The sequence below is a fragment of the Triticum dicoccoides genome, chromosome 3B (assembly GCF_002162155.2).
Source record: "Triticum dicoccoides isolate Atlit2015 ecotype Zavitan chromosome 3B, WEW_v2.0, whole genome shotgun sequence".
Taxonomy (NCBI): Eukaryota; Viridiplantae; Streptophyta; class Magnoliopsida; order Poales; family Poaceae; genus Triticum; species Triticum dicoccoides.
The window spans coordinates 931,147-943,838 of NC_041385.1; positions in this window are offsets into that span (position 1 = coordinate 931,147).

Consider the following 12,692-nt stretch of genomic DNA (forward strand, 5'->3'; position numbering starts at 1 on the left):
CTGACCAGGTCGCGCCGCATCATGACAATCGGTTTTCGGCTTTCTCTACTGAGGTGCTCGTCCGGCAGATCCGGGACACAATTGCAGTAGTTCTCCCAGCGTTACCTTAGCCGACGGAACAGAACGTAAGGTACCAAAACATGGGAGCCGGGCAAACCCAACCAATGACCCAAGACATGATTCGGAGCTGATACCTATAGTGCTATAAGTTCAGGGTGCCGAGGGACCGAGAAGGTGGTCGGACTTTATTGCCGTACTGTGGAGCCCCTGGCATAACCGGGCGTAACACAAACCGTGGCTGCCATTTTTATGGCAAAGAGGCGTCGATAATGAGCGACGACCGGTGCATGTTTAGCTAAGTCTACGCATTGCAGTAATATGATATGTCTATGCATATGAATGCGAGTTATGATTATGAAGAAGAGATGGTTTTCTGGCGGAACCTGTGGTGGCCGGACTGGAGGGGGCTGTGAGTGGATCGAAGGTGAGTCCGAACTGCCGTCAACCTGCAGGGTCCTGTCGTTGTGCGTCCGGGACAACTTCACGCTGCCAAACCTGTTCTGCATAAAAGTTAGTTTGTGAAGGTAAGTGCATGGAGGCCGCCAAACGTCCTCACCTGGTTGGTCCAAAGGTTCTTGGTCGGACCCTGGTGACCCCAGCCGCTATTTGAGAAGCAGTCTGGACTCCTCAGTTGGTATCTGGATAGTTGGCTGTCATACCAAAATGTTGACAGGCATGCACGACTTGCTACTCTAGCAGCTGTATGATTTCCGCTTCTAAGGGAGGGGTTTGGCTCTGCACGCAGGCGTGGGTGTATTACCGGTGCTGGCCTGATGATTTACCATGTGGAATCTTAGCCAACGTGGTTCATCCTATCAGCATACGGTGTGATACCGTATAGGGGGAATGGCCGGTGGCGCGGCCTTTTTTGGTTATCTGAAAATAACCGTTAGGGCGGCGGGCCAATGAAATTGGCCTTCGTGCCTGATACCTTGTAGAAGGTGCTATTTGCATGCCCATTTGGGCTTTATTGTTTGAGGAGCCCCTGGACTGTTAGGTCTGGGGGTTTGCAATTGAATTGCTATGGTGTGTATGATAAGGGGCGGTTGGCCGTACTGTTGTGCTCTGGGGGGGGGGGCTTTTAACTAAGCGCCTCCCCTCAACATTTCCGGCACACGCCCGTTTGCTTTACTTTGGAGATCCGACATTCTCTATTAGTATGTTTTGCCATTCTTTTGGGAGTACTGTGAATTTCGCACGGCTGACCGAGTTCGTGGCTTGGGCCGAATAGACTTGAGCTGTTATTTGTCCGTTGACCGGACTGGGATTTGCTGAACTTGATACCAGTTTCCCTGATTTGCCTTTTATGACCGTTGCGCTGGGGCTTGAGGCTGCTTCTTCGTGTATCCTTCTTGCTGGTTTGGGCCATAGAGGTGTGCGGAGGTCGGGTCATGTACCTTTGGTTTTCCTGTTTAGGTTGAGGTAGCCAGTTGTGCCGCGTGTGCCCTTTGTTAGGGCGGTCGAGTCCGTATTTCTCGGTGGCCAGGATCTTGGTCCACCGTTCTATTAGCAAATCCTGTTCGGCCTTAAGCTGCTCTTGCTTTCTTTGCAGACTCTTTGTAGTGGCTATAAGTCGTCGCCTAAAGCGAACTTGTTCCACTAGGTCTTCAGGCACGCCGAATTCATAGGCAACCTGTCCGGGGAGAAAAGTCTCACCCTGGATCATGTTGTTGACGATTGAAGATGCCATCAAGCCTCGAAGCGACGACACAGAGGAACTCTAATGAAAGCACCAATGTCGATGTCAAAACCGGCGGATCTCGGGTAGGGGGTCCTGATCTGTGCGTCTTAGGCTGATGGTAACAGGAAGCAACGTACACAATGTTTACCCAGGTTCGGGCCCTCTCGATGGAGGTAAAACTCTACTTCCTGCTTGATTAGTATTGAAGATATGTGGAATACAAGAGTTGATCTACCACGAGATCATAGAGACTAAACCCTAGAGCTAGCCTATGATGGTATGATTGTAAATGTGATCGGCCTTCTAAGGACCATCCTCTCCGGTTTATATAGACACCGGAGAGGTAGGGTTTACATGGAGTCGGTTACAAGGAAGGAAACATATTATCCGGATCGCCAAGCTTGTCATCCACGCAAAGGAGAGTCCCATCCAGACACGAGCCGAAGTCTTGAGTCTTGTATCTTGACGCTTCTATAGTCTGGACGATGAACATAGTCCGGCTGTCCAGATACCCCCTTATCCAGGACTCCCTCAACCGGCACGTAAGCGCACCTTGGAGTTCAACAACTATGGAAATCACCTTGGGACCCCAAAACGGTGAGTAATAGTCCACGAAACGGGTCAGGATTGGCCAAAATTGTGAGTGTTGACGATGGACAAGTAAACTCACCCCGGGGATCGTCAATCGTGTAAATCACTCTAGGACCCCAAAATGCTTAGTAATAGTGCACGAAACGGACTAAAATCGGCCAAAATTGTGAGTGTTGATGACCGACATATAAACGCACCCTGGGGTTCATCAATCGTGAAATCACTTCGGGACCACAAAACAGAGTAATAGTCCATGAAACGGGCCAGAATCGGCCATAACTGTGATTGTTGATGACCGACACGTAAGCGCACCTTGGGGTTCAACAACCATGGAAATCGCTTTGGGACCACAAAACGGTGAGTGATAGTCCATGAAACAGGTCAGAATTGGCCAAAACTGTGAGTGTTGACGAACCCCACGTAAATGCACCCCAGGGTTCGTTAATCGTGGAAATCACTCCGGGACCCAAAAGGAGTGACTAATAGTCCATGAAACAGGCCCCAAATTGCGAGTGTTGATGACCGACACCTAAGCGCACCTTGGGGTTCAACAACTATGGAATTCGCTTCGGGTCCCCAAAACGGTGAGTAATAGTACACGAAACAGGTCAAAATTGGCCAAAACTATGAGTGTTGACGATGGACACATAAACGCACCCCGGGGATCGCCCATCGTGGAAATCGCTCTGGGACCCCAAAAGCCCGAGTAATAATGCACAAAACGGACCAGAATCGGCCAAAATTGTGAGTGTTGATGACCGACACATAAACGCACCACCGGGTTCGTCAATCGTGAAATCACTTCGGGACCCCAACACTGAGTAATAGTCCAAGCAACGGGCCAGAATCGGCTATAACTCCGATTGTTGATGACCGACACGTAAGCGCACCTTGGGGTTCAACAACCATGGAAATCGATTTGGGACCCCAAAACGGTGAGTAATAGTCCACGAAACGGGTCAGAATCGACAAAAACCGCGAGTGTTGATGACAGACATGGAAACACACCCCGGGATTCTTTAATTCTGGAAATCACTCCGGGACCCCAAAGCAGTGAGTAATAGTCCACGAAACTGGCCAGAATCGGCCAAATCTATGAATGTTGATGACCGGCACGTAAGCGCACCTTGGAGTTTAACAACTATGGAAATCACTTTGGGACCACAAAATGGTGAGTAATAGTCCATGAAACGAGAGAGGATTGTCCAAAATTGTGAGTGTTGACGATGGACAAGTAAACGCACGCACCCCGGGGATCGTCAATCGTGTAAATCGCTCTAGGACCCCAAATCGCTTAGTAATAGTGCACGAAACGGACCAGAATCGGCCAAAATTGTGAGTGTTGATGACCGACATGTAAACGCACCCTGGGTTCGTCAATCATGAAATCACTTCGGGACCCAAAAATTGAGTAATAGTCCACGAAATGGGCCCAAATCGGTCATAACTGCGATTGTTGATGACCGACACGTAAGCGCACCTTGGGGTTCAACAACCATGGAAATCACTTTGGGACCAGAAAACGGTGAGTCGTAGTTCACGAAACAAGTCAGAATCTGCCAAAACTGTGAGTGTTGATGATGGACGCATAAACGCACCCCGGCAATAGTCAGTCGTGGAAATCGCTCTGGGACCTAAAACGCTGAGTAATAGTGCACGAAACGGACCAGAATGGGCCAAAATTGTGCGTGTTTATGACTGACACGTAAACGCACACAAACTGCGAGTCTTGATGATCAACACGTAAGCACGCCTTAGGGTTCGACAACCATGAAAATCACTTTGGGACCCCAAAACGGTGAGTAATAGTCCATGAAAGAGCCCAGAATCGGACAAACCTAGGATTATTGATGAATGATACATAAACGCACCCCGGGGTTCGTCAATCATGGAAATCGCCCAGGAACCCCTGATCAGTAAGTAATAATCCATGAAACTGAGTAATAGTCCATGAAACGGGCTAGAATCGGCCCAAACTGCGAGTCTTGATGACCAACACGTAAGCACACCTTGGGGTTCGACAACCGTGGGAATCGCTTTGGGACCCCAAAACTGTGAGTAATAGTCGAAGAAACGGGTCAAAATCATCAAAAACCGCGAGTGTTGATGACCGACACGTAAGCGCACCCCGGGATTCGTTAATTGAGGAAATCACTCCGGGACCCCAAAGCAGTGAGTAATAGTCCATGAAACGGGCCAGAATCGGTTAAAACGGCGAGTGTTGATGAGCGCCACGTAAGTGCACCTCGGGGTTCAACAACTACGGAAATCACTTTGGGACACCAAAACGGTGAGTAATAGTCCACGAAACGGGTCAGGATTCTCCAAAATTGTGAGTGTTAACGATGGACAAGTAAATGCACCCCAGGGATCGTCAATCGTGTAAATCGCTCTGAGACCCCAAAACTCTTAGTAATAGTGCATGAAACAGACCATAATAGGCCAAAATTGTGAGGGTTGATGACCGACATATAAGCGCACCCCGGGCTTCGTCAATCGTGAAATCACTTCGGGACCCCAAAACTGAGTAATAGTCCATGAAACGGGCCAGAATCGGCCGTAACTGCGATTGTTGATGACCGACACATAAGCGCACCTTGGGGTTCAACAACCATGGAAATCGACTTGCAACCAAAAAATGGTGAGTGAGAGTCCATGAAACAGGTCAGAATTGGCGAAAACTATGAGTGTTAACGATGGACACGTAAATGCACCCCGGGGTTCGTTAATCGTGGAAATCACCCTGGGACCCAAAAGCAGTGAGTAATAGTCCACTAAACAGGCCCCAAACTGCGAGAATTGCTGACCGACACGTAAGCGCAACTTGGGGTTTAACAAATATGGAAATCACCTTGGGACCCCAGAACGGTGAGTAGTAGTGCACGAAACGGGTCAGGATTGGCCAAAATTGTGAGTGTTGACGATGGACAAGTAAACGGACCCTGGGGATCGTTAATCGTGTAAATCGCTCTAGGACCCCAAAACGCTTAGTAATAGTGCATGAAACAGACCAGAATAGGCCAAAATTGTGAGGGTTGATGACCGACATGTAAGCGCACCCCGGGCTTCGTCAATCGTGAAATCACTTTGGGACCCCAAAACTGAGTAATAGTCCATCAAACGGGCCGGAATCGGCCGTAACTGCGATTGCTGATGACCGACACATAAGCGCACCTTGGGGTTCAACAACCATGGAAATCGACTTGGAACCAAAAAATGGTGAGTGAGAGTCCATGAAACAGGTCAGAATTGGCGAAAACTGTGAGTGTTGACGATGGACACGTAAATGCACCCCGGGGTTCGTTAATCGTGGAAATCACCCTGGGACCCAAAAGCAGTGAGTAATAGTCCACTAAACGGGCCCCAAACTGCGAGAATTGATGACCGACACGTAAGCGCACCTTGGGGTTTAACAAATATGGAAATCACTTTGGGACCCCAGAACGGTGAGTAGTAGTGCACGAAATGGGTCAGGATTGGCCAAACTTGTGAGTGTTGACGATGGACAAGTAAACGGACCCCGGGGATCGTTAATCGTGTAAATCGCTCTAGGACCCCAAAACACTTAGTAATAGTGCATGAAACAGACCAGAATCGGCCAAAATTTTGAGTGTTGATGACCGACATGTAAACGCACCCCGGGGTTCGTCAATCGTGAAATCACTTCGGGACCCCAACACTGAGTAATAGTCCAAGCAACGGGCCAGAATCGGCTATAACTCCGATTGTTGATGACCGACACGTAAGCGCACCTTGGGGTTCAACAACCATGGAAATCGATTTGGGACCCCAAAACAGTGAGTAATAGTCCACGAAACGGGTCAGAATCGACACAAACCGCGAGTGTTGATGATAGACACGGAAACACACCCCGGGATTCTTTAATTCTGGAAATCACTCCGGGACCCCAAAGCAGTGAGTAATAGTCCATGAAACTGGCCAGAATCGGCCAAATCTGCGAGTGTTGATGATCGGCACGTAAGTGCACCTTGGAGTTCAACAACCATGGAAATCACTTTGGGACCCCAAAATGATGAGTAATAGTCCATGAAACGGGTCAGGATTGGCCAAAATTGTGAGTGTTGACAATGGACAAGTAAACGCACCCTGGGGATCGTCAATCGTGTAAATCTCTCTAGGACCCCAAATCGCTTATTAATAGTGCATGAAACGGACCAGAATCGGCCTACATTGTGAGTGTTGATGACCGACATGTAAACGCACCCTGGGTTCGTCAATCCTGAAATCACTTCGGGACCCCAAAATTGAGTAATAGTCCACGAAATGGGCCAAAATCGGTAATAACTGCGATTGTTGATGACCAACACGTAAGCGCACCTTGGGGTTCAACAACCATGGAAATCACTTTGGGACCAGAAAACAGTGAGTCATAGTCCACGAAACAGGTCAGAATCTGCCAAAACTGTGAGTGTTGATGATGGACGCATAAACACACCCCGGCAATAGTCAGTCGTGGAAATCGCTCTAGGACCTAAAACACTGAGTAATAGTGCACGAAACGGACCAGAATGGGCCAAAATTGTGCGTGTTTATGACTGACACGTAAACGCACACAAACTGCGAGTCTTGATGATCAACATGTAAGCACGCCTTAGGGTTCAACAACCATGAAAATCACTTTGGGACCCCAAAACGGTGAGTAATAGTCCATGAAAGAGCCCAGAATCGGACAAACCTAGGATTATTGATGAATGATACATAAACGCACCCCGGGGTTCGTCAATCATGGAGATCGCCCAGGAACCCCTGATCAGTAAGTAATAATCCATGAAACTGAGTAATAGTCCATGAAACGGGCTAGAATTGGCCCAAACTGCGAGTCTTGATGACCAACACGTAAGCACACCTTGGGGTTCGACAACCGTGGGAATCGCTTTGGGACCCCAAAACGGTGAGTAATAGTCGAAGAAACGGGTCAGAATCGTCAAAAACCGCGAGTGTTGATGACCGACACGTAAGCGCACCCCGGGATTCGTTAATTGAGGAAATCACTCCGGGACCCCAAAGCAGTGAGTAATAGTCCATGAAACGGGCCAGAATTGGTTAAAACGGCGAGTGTTGATGAGCGGCATGTAAGCGCACCTCGGGGTTCAACTACTACGGAAATCACTTTGGGACACCAAAACGGTGAGTAATAGTCCACGAAACCAGCCAGGATTGGCCAAAATTGTGAGTGTTAACGATGGACAAGTAAACGCACCCCAGGGATCGTCAATCGTGTAAATTGCTCTGAGACCCCAAAACGCTTAGTAATAGTGCATGAAACAGACCAGAATAGGCCAAAATTGTGAGGGTTGATGACCGACATGTAAGCGCACCCCGGGCTTCGTCAATCGTGAAATCACTTCGGGACCCCAAAACTGAGTAATAGTCCATGAAACGGGCCAGAATCGGCCGTAACTGCGATTGTTGATGACCGACACGTAAGCGCACCTAGGGGTTCAACAACCATGGAAATCGATTTGGAACCAAAAAATGGTGAGTGATAGACCATGAAACAGGTCAGAATTGGCCAAAACTGTGAGTGTTGACGATGGACACGTAAATGCACCCCGGGGTTTGTTAATCGTGGAAATCACTTCGGGAACCAAAAGCAGTGAGTAATAGTCCACTAAACGGGCCCCAAACTGCGATAATTGATGACCGACACGTAAGCGCAACTTGGGGTTTAACAAATATGGAAATCACCTTGGGACCCCAGAACGGTGAGTAGTAGTGCATGAAACGGGTCAGGATTGGCCAAAATTGTGAGTGTTGACGATGGACAAGTAAACGGACCCTGGGGATCGTTAATCGTGTAAATCGCTCTAGGACCCCAAAACGCTTAGTAATAGTGCATGAAACAGACTAGAATCGGCCAAAATTGTGAGTGTTGATGACCGACATGTAAACGCACCCCGGGGTTCGTCCATCGTGAAATCACTTCGGGACCCCAAAACTGAGTAATAATCCACGAAACGGGCCAGAATCGACCATAACTGTGATTGTTGATGACCGACACGGAAGCGCACCTTGGGGTTCAACAACCATGGAAATCACTTTGGGACCACAAAACGGTGAGTGATAGTCCATGAAACAGGTCAGAATTGGCCAAAACTGTGAGTGTTGACGATGGACTCGTAAATGCACCACGGGGTTCGTTAATCGTGGAAATCACTACGGGACCCAAAAGCAGTGAGTAATACTCCATGAAGGCCCCAAATTGTGAGTGTTGATGACTGACACGTAAGCGCACCTTGGGGTTCAACAACTATGGAATTCGCTTCGGGTCCCCAAAACGGTGAGTAATAGTACACGAAACAGGTCAAAATTGGCCAAAACTGTGAGTGTTGATGATGGACACGTAAACGCACCCCAGGGATCGTCCATCGTGGAAATCGCTCTGGGACCCCAAAAGCCCGAGTAATAATGCACAAAACGGACCAGAATCGGCCAAAATTGTGAGTGTTGATGACCGACACATAAACACACCACCGGGTTCGTCAATCGTGAAATCACTTCGGGACCCCAACACTGAGTAATAGTCCAAGCAACGGGTCAGAATCGGCTATAACTCCGATTGTTGATGACCGACACGTAAGCGCACCTTGGGGTTCAACAACCATGGAAATCGATTTGGGACCCCAAAACAGTGAGTAATAGTCCACGAAACGGGTCAGAATCGACAAAAACCGCGAGTGTTGATGACAGACCCGGAAACACACCCCGGGATTCTTTAATTCTGGAAATCACTCCGGGACCCCAAAGCAGTGAGTAATAGTCCACGAAACTGGCCAGAATCGGCCAAATCTACGAGTGTTGATGACCGGCACGTAAGCGCACCTTGGAGTTCAACAACTATGGAAATCACTTTGGGACCCCAAAATGGTGAGTAATAGTCCATGAAACGGGGCAGGATTGGCCAAAATTGTGAGTGTTGACGATGGACAAGTAAATGCACGCACCCCGGGGATTGTCAATCGTGTAAATCGCTCTAGGACCCCAAATCGCTTAGTAATAGTGCACGAAACGGACCAGAATCGGCCAAAATTGTGAGTGTTGATGACCGACATGTAAACGCACCCAGGGTTCGTCAATCCTGAAATCACTTCGTGACCCCAAAACTGAGTAATAGTCCACGAAACGGGCCAAAATCGGTCATAACTGCGATTGTTGATGACCGACACGTAAGCGCACCTTGGGGTTCAACAACCATGCAAATCACTTTGGGACCACAAAACGGTGAGTGATAGTCCATGAAACAGGTCAGAATTTGCCAAAACTGTGAGTGTTGATGATGGACTCGTAAATGCACCACGGGGTTCGTTAATCGTGGAAATCACTCCGGGACCCAAAAGCAGTGAGTAATACTCCATGAAGGCCCCAAACTGCGAGTGTTGATGACCGACACGTAAGCGCACCTTGGGGTTCAACAACTATGGAATTCGCTTCGGGTCCCCAAAACGGTGAGTAATAGTACACGAAACAGGTCAAAATTTGCCAAAACTGTGAGTGTTGATGATGGACACGTAAACGCACCCCGGGGATCGTCCATCGTGGAAATCGCTCTGGGACCCCAAAAGCCCGAGTAATAATGCACAAAACGGACCAGAATCGGCGAAAATTGTGAGTGTTGATGACCGACACATAAACGCACCACCGGGTTCGTCAATCGTGAAATCACTTCGGGACCCCAACACTGAGTAATAGTCCAAGCAACGGGCCAGAATCGGCTATAACTCCGATTGTTGATGACCGACACATAAGCGCACCTTGGGGTTCAACAACCATGGAAATCGATTTGGGACCCCAAAACGGTGAGTAATAGTCCACAAAACGGGTCAGAATCGACAAAAACCGCGAGTGTTGATGACAGACACGGAAACACACCCCGGGATTCTTTAATTCTGGAAATCACTCCGGGACCCCAAAGCAGTGAGTAATTGTCTACGAAACTGGCCAGAATCGGCCAAATCTACGAGTGTTGATAACCGGCACGTAAGCGCACCTTGGAGTTCAACAACTATGGAAATCACTTTGGGACCCCAAAATGATGAGTAATAGTCCATGAAACGGGTCAGGATTGGCCAAAATTGTGAGTGTTGATGATGGACAAGTAAACGCACGCACCCCGGGGATTGTCAATCGTGTAAATCGCTCTAGGACCCCAAATCGCTTAGTAATAGTGCACGAAATGGACCAGAATCGGCCAAAATTGTGAGTGTTGATGACCGACATGTAAACGCACCCAGGGTTCGTTAATCCTGAAATCACTTCGGGACCCCAAAATTGAGTAATAGTCCACGAAACGGGCCAAAATCGGTCATAACTACGATTGTTGATGACCGACACGTAAGCGCACCTTGGGGTTCAACAACCATGGAAATCGATTTGGGACCCCAAAATGGTGAGTAATAGTCCACGAAACGGGTCAGAATCGACAAAAACCGCGAGTGTTGATGATAGACACGGAAACACACCCCGGGATTCTTTAATTCTGGAAATCACTCCGGGACCCCAAAGCAATGAGTAATAGTCCACGAAACTGGCCAGAATCGGCCAAATCTACGAGTGTTGATGACCGGCACGTAAGCGCACCTTGGAGTTCAACAACTATGGAAATCACTTTGGGACCCCAAAATGGTGAGTAATAGTCCATGAAACAGGTCAGGATTGCCCAAAATTGTGAGTGTTGACGATGGACAAGTAAACGCACGCACCCCGGGGATTGTCAATCGTGTAAATCGCTCTAGGACCCCAAAATCGCTTAGTAATAGTGCACGAAACGGACCAGAATCGGCCAAAATTGTGAGTGTTGATGACCGACATGTAAACGCACCCAGGGTTCGTCAATCCTGAAATCACTTCGGGACCCCAAAATTGAGTAATAGTCCACGAAACGGGCCAAAATCGGTCATAACTACGATTGTTGATGACCGACACGTAAGCGCACCTTGGGGTTCAACAACCATGGAAATCACTTTGGGACCACAAAATGGTGAGTGATTGTCCATGAAACAGGTCAGAATTGGCCAAAACTGTGAGTGTTGACGATGGACTCATAAATGCACCACGGGGTTCGTTAATCGTGGAAATCACTCCGGGACCCAAAAGCAGTGAGTAATACTCCATGAAGGCCCCAAACTGCGAGTGTTGATGACCGACACGTAAGAGCACCTTGGGTTTCAACAACTATGGAATTCGCTTCGGGTCCCCAAAACGGTGAGTAATAGTACACGAAACAGGTCAAAATTGGCCAAAACCGTGAGTGTTGATGATGGACACGTAAACGCACCCTGGGGATCGTCCATCGTGGAAATCGCTCTGGGACCCCAAAAGCCCGAGTAATAATGCACAAAACGGACCAGAATCGGCCAAAATTGTGAGTGTTGATGACCGACACAAACGCACCACCGGGTTCGTCAATCGTGAAATCACTTTGGGACCCCAACACTGAGTAATAGTCCAAGCAACGGGCCAGAATCGGCTATAACTCCGATTGTTGATGACCAACACGTAAGCACACCTTGGGGTTCAACAACCATGGAAATCGATTTGGGACCCCAAAACGGTGAGTAATAGTCCACGAAACGGGTCAGAATCGACAAAAACCGCGAGTGTTGATGACAGACACGGAAACACACCCCGAGATTCTTTAATTCTGGAAATCACTCCGGGACCCCAAAGCAGTGAGTAATAGTCCACGAATCTGGCCAGAATCGGCCAAATCTACGAGTGTTGATGACCGGCACGTAAGCGCACCTTGGAGATCAACAACTATGGAAATCACTTTGGGACCCCAAAATGGTTAGTAATAGTCCATGAAACGGGTCAGGATTGGCCAAAATTGTGAGTGTTGACGATGGACAAGTAAACGCACGCACCGCGGGGATTGTCAATCGTGTAAATCGCTCTAGGACCCCAAATCGCTTAGTAATAGTGCACGAAACGGACCAGAATCGGCCAAAATTGTGAGTGTTGATGACCGACATGTAAACGCACCCAGGGTTCGTCAATCCTGAAATCACTTCGGGACCCTCAATTGAGTAATAGTCCACGAAACGGGCCAAAATCGGTCATAACTGCGATTGTTGATGACCGACAAGTAAGCGCAGCTTGGGGTTCAACAACGATGGAAATCACTTTGGGACCACAAAACGGTGAGTGATAGTCCATGAAACAGGTCAGAATTGGCCAAAACTGTGAGTGTTGACAATGGACTCGTAAATGCACCACGGGGTTCGTTAATCGTGGAAATCACTCCGGGACCCAAAAGCAGTGAGTAATACTCCATGAAGGCCCCAAACTGCGAGTGTTGATGACCGACACGTAAGCGCACCTTGGGGTTCAACAACCATGG